Here is a 5,385-nt window from a genome sequence, read left to right as displayed (position 1 = left end):
GAGTTCAAGATATCAGAGCCTTTTATTTTAGCATTGGCAGTTCTGTTACTGTGTTGGAAATAAGCATACAACTAAGTATTCAGAACAGTATAATAATATAGCTGGATCTACCAGACTGGAGATGCTGACCTATCCAGCTGACAATAATGAACATGAACATCAAGAAGACTGATTTCTTACCAACTTCCTCAGGCAGTACAGATACACATCTCGTGCTCAAGTAAGCAGCAGCCAACATAAAAATATGTCTGTAAAAATGGAGCCTATTGTATTTTTATTAAATGCCGTACTGTAGCACCTGTTGTTATTGTGTGTGCACCCAATGAGATAGTTGCACATGCTTGTCTCTTAAGTGCTTTAGATTCCAGTCGGTGATGTGAGATATTATTGTAAGATGAAGGTCACTATAAAATCTTTAGCTATGAAGAGCGTTCTTTAGCAAATTCAGAAAGGGCATGCAGTGATGCCTGATAAATTCAGCCAGATGGTTGCCAAGCAACCACCAGTGTAGGTGCTACACAGAAACAGGATGAAGGGCCTGATAGAATGAGAAGGCACCTCTGTTACCCTTTCAGACAGCAGGCCGAAACGTTGGTGCCCCCATCCCCAAAATTCTGCCAGTTTCAGCAGCAGCACTGATGGCTGGAATCTTTTCAACATTGGCAAGAGCTTTCTCCCAGATACTAGGGCTGCTAACTATTCATCTGGCCTCTGTAGCTGCAACTTATACAATGACAGTGTTAACAGCTGATAATGTTTATCTCCATGCCATGAAAGCCTTCATCTGTAAAGCTGGCTACTGTACTGGAAACCTGGGAACCTAGATAGCAAAAATTGAGTCCCTTGAAAGGAATTTTCCTTTAGAGGGCACCGATAGTATGTTTATTCTGGGATGGAAGAAAGGGATGCAATCAGCATGCTAAGCAAATACCATGCTTTTATGCTTATGGCATACACACAATGAGTAGGTGCATATCAACCAATGAATTGCCCAGATATTGGTGTACACATGGTGCAATGGCAGAATTCTGCATCCTGATCTGCCTTCAATTTCTCAAATCCTTATCGTTCACCCCTTGTCAGTTGGTGGGACAAAAAAGAGGGGCTTTTCACCTGTGGTACCTAAATTATGAATGTCCTCCCAAGAAAGGAATCCTGGGAAGGATAGTTTGTTACATGTGCTAAGAGTTGTTAGGAGACTCCTATTCTCCTCACAAAGCTACCATTGCCAGAGTGGTTTAATAGTCGGTCCCTCTTCCTAGAGAACTCTGGGAATTGTAGCTCTGTGCGAAGAATAGGGGTCACCTAGAAACTCTCAGGACCCTTCACAAGCTACTTTCCCATGATTCTTTGGGGGAAGCTATGACTGTTTAAAGTGGAATAACAGTGAATAAATGTATGGTGTTATTTGACCTTTTTTTATTCACAGCTTTTGATGATGCATGTCTGTTGATATGGTTTTTATTATGGAGAGAGAGTTGGGTATCATCAGCATACTGATGACATTTAACCCCAAATCCCTGGATGATCACTTGCAATGGCTTCATATAGATCAGGGGTCACCAACCCAGTGCCCACAAAGGCCTACAGTGGTGCCCCAGCAGGTAGCCCAGAATCTGAGCTTTCATTTTTTAAAAAAATAAGTAACTCTCTGGCCCTCCTAGAAAGAAGGTTATGGAGCAAAATGTGCAGGTATCCTTCTAAAGCAATTTATGTGTAATGAACCAGCTTGGCTGCTACTGCCAGTCAGTGTTATTTGGTACTGCCAGTCAGTGTTATTAGCCAATGAGTAAAGTCAGAGCTATGATGATTTGTTTGAATACCAGGCAATAGGAATCCCTGGGGTCCTAAAAAGCTGCTGCTTAGCCCTCTAAGTGCACTTTTCTTGCTTCTGTCTCCCCGCCCCCCCCATCCTTGGAAATTTCATAATTTGCCCTTTCTTTTCCCCTAGCAACCAGGATATATCTTTCCTGTGCTGGGTTCATCTGAGATCAGGTAGTGCCTAGAAATTATTTTCTGCAAATACTACATTTTCTACAATAAGTGTGGGTGAATGTTAGAGAATCCCCCTTCCTCCAAAATGCAAATGTGAAAACTTTGCAAAGAGACTTAGGAATGTTTCCTGTTTTGCGGGAGCTAAAGACCAGGGACTCATTAATCATTTCCTGTATAGTTAACTTACGGTAAGATGGTATAAATGTCTACTCAGAAGAAAGTCTCTGTGTTTAATGGGGCTTACTTTCAGATACGTGAGTACAGGATAACAGCCTAGGCTTTGGTTTAGGGATGGCACTGGGGAAAAACAGGGTTCTTGTGCCTTTAACAGCTGTATGGCAGGCAGGCATTCAACAGATCAAGACTTTTCTAGTATGGTAATATAATTACGGGAAAGCCTTCAATATGACTACTCTAATTTTGTGTTATGCCACACCCCCATGGCAGCCATTTTGTGACTGGTGCCCCCAGTACTCTCAAAATTTGAAACGTGCCCTCTGATCTTGGGATGGAATAGTCCGTCAATTTCAGTTCTCTCAGGTTCTCCTTTTTCTAACCCTAAATTTGGGTCTCCTCAATTCTGCAGCAATTTGTGATTTTTTAAAAGAAAAATCCTCATGAAAATCTTCAGCATTTTAGTGCAAACTTCTAATAAATACATTTTCTATGCAGTTTTGATTAATGTATACATTTTTGCAAGCAATTTCTCCCAATATAATGCATTTTGTATGTTATTTTCATTAATATATCCCTTTTGTGCACACTTTCCCCTCATGTATGAATTTTTGTAAGCATTGTTTGGCAGAAGAACTGCATTGCAAAAGTCATATAAGTGTAAATTTTGAAGGATGGCTGTGTTTTGGTTCTTACATTGTTTCGGAAAGTGCTAATTTGGAAAATTCGACTTTAAATGCACACCGAATCAGATTTCTTCCCCATCCCTACTCTGGTCTAAAAAGGTTGGCCACCCCTGATATAGATGTTAAATAGCATAGGAGACGATAGGAATCCCTGCGATACTCTGTAAAATCTCCCCAAAGCTTTTCTCAGGAATTGGTCCTTGGGGTAGGAGCAGAAACACTGGAACACTGTACCTCCAGCTTGAAACCCCCAGAGCCAATCCAGGATACCATGTTCAATTGTATCAAAAGCTGCTGAGAGGTTAAGAAGAATTAAGAGGGTTGCACTCCTCCTCTTCTGACACTAATCATTGATTAAGTTGACCAAAGCTGTTTCACTGCAAAACCACATCTGAAGCTGGATTGAAATGTGTCACTTATTTCTAAGTATGCCTGGAGCTGGCCAGCCGCCACCATCTTCTCAAGCACCTTTGCAAAAGTTGCTACCTGCGTCTTGTATAGTAGGCTCACCACTGCCTCCTTCAAGGACGGTGGAATCAGCCTCTCCTGACTCTGCCCAGCTGCAACTAAGTTCTGTGCCATCTAGTGACTAAGCTGTATAATGAATGACAGTATCCACACATATAACCTATTCACTCTGGGCAGAGTGATGTGTCATCTCACAACACAGACATATGATGGCTTCCACTCCTCATTCTACCTCATGTGAGATGCATGTGCTCTCCTTTCCTTACACTTTATTCCAGAAGTGTAAAAGAGGGAGGAAGTGACTCACTTTTTCACTTCCTTCTTGTACTATGCAAATCTACCTTCTATAATCATATTTGTTATGCATGATTGTTAGGTTTTGCTTATGTTAGATGATAAACACTTAAGAGGTGAGTGCATCATCATCCCTATTTATGTAGCCCCAACTCCAGTCTTGCCTGGGGCTTTGAGAAGCTGCAGCAATAAATAGCTCAACCTATTATTGTCAAGCTTCCTGCCTTGCAAGTAAACCTCACACTCTCTTTAAGTCAGGCCATGACTGATCTCATGTCTGCCTCTCTAAAAAGGCTTTTTGTTTCTTCGCTCATCTATATGCTAGTGAAATTTCCTGGTTGTCAACATACTTTTTGTATTATATAAATAAAGTTCATGTACTCCTGTATTTTTTAAAGTTCTCTGTCTAGTACACCCTTCACTAACCTGGTGCCCTCCAGATGTTTTGGACTACAACTCCCATCAGCCCCAGCTTTTCTTTTGCCCTCAGGCCTTTTAAATTCTGTTCTGGCTCTTAACCCTGCCTCTCTTAATGCTGCCCTAGGATCCTATTGTGTGAAAGGGCAGGATATAAATCTAATAAATAAATAAATAAATCCTCTTTTAACATTGCTTATTTTTATTCTCTGCTCTCTGTTTCTTTGGTCTGTACTTTCTGATCTTACCTCACATTATCTGAATTCTGCATTTTTTCTCATTTACTGTCAGGAACTATGGAATTGTTATTCTGTTTTGTGAGCCCCCAGCCACCAGAGAACCTTGTGTTGTTATGGGGCAGCCTACAAGTATGCATAGCCACAAGCCATTTTCCTTTTATTTGCCCTATCTAGGGTTGTCAGATGTCTGGTTTTTGGCTGGAGACTCCAGAGTTTGGGGGTCCTCTGTGGGTCTCTGGGTGAGTCAGCTTAATCTCCGGACTATCAGCTTTCTTTAAAAAAAAGTTTCCAGGTGTTCTGGTTCTCGAAACATACACCAAAACATCACCCCCACACACAACTTCCATTAAGTGATCTCTTAGCCGGCTGCTCTAACCACACCCTTTCAGGTTTGTTGCCAATAAGTGATGTCAGGGTTGTGATTCACAAGGAATTTCTGGGCCTCCAGGCAGTACTTAAACTCCATTGCAAAGGTAGAAAACTATTGTTTTTCCCCGTTTATCTGAAAATCTCATAAACTGAGTAAGTATATAGCTTTCAGCAGTACCAAAAGTCTTTTTCCCCCTCTTATGTTCATGAGTCAAACAAGTTTAAATTTTCCTGGGCTGTTGAAGAGGGCAGTGTTTTGAAAACCTTCCAATATGAAGCTTTAATCCAATACTTGCTTTTCTGGTAGTAAAGCTGCAATGCTAATCCCACATACCTGGAGTAAACCCCATTGAATTCAATAGGACTTACTTTTGAGTAGACATGGTTAGGATTGTGCTGTAAATTAGTGGGACTTTTGAATGAACATAGCAAAGAATTGTGTTCGTGATGTAAATCTTTCCTTCTCCAATCCTATTTTCTAAAGCAATTAGGCAGGGTTTACATAGATATCACTGCTTTTATTATGTAGGAAACTAATACTGATTTTTTTTAAATGTTCTGCAATGACCAACTCATTTTGACAATAAACTATTATGTGGGGTCTATGTATTGTTACATCTCCAGTGTGTGTGTGTGTGTGTGTGTGTGTGTGTGTGTGTATAGATTCATAGAATCATAGAATAGTAGATTTGGAAGGGGGCCTATAAGGCCATCAAGTCCAACCCCCTGCACAAAGCAGGAAT

Source organism: Rhineura floridana, chromosome 7, assembly GCF_030035675.1.
Source record: "Rhineura floridana isolate rRhiFlo1 chromosome 7, rRhiFlo1.hap2, whole genome shotgun sequence".
Taxonomy (NCBI): Eukaryota; Metazoa; Chordata; class Lepidosauria; order Squamata; family Rhineuridae; genus Rhineura; species Rhineura floridana.
This window is presented reverse-complemented; position numbering follows the sequence as displayed.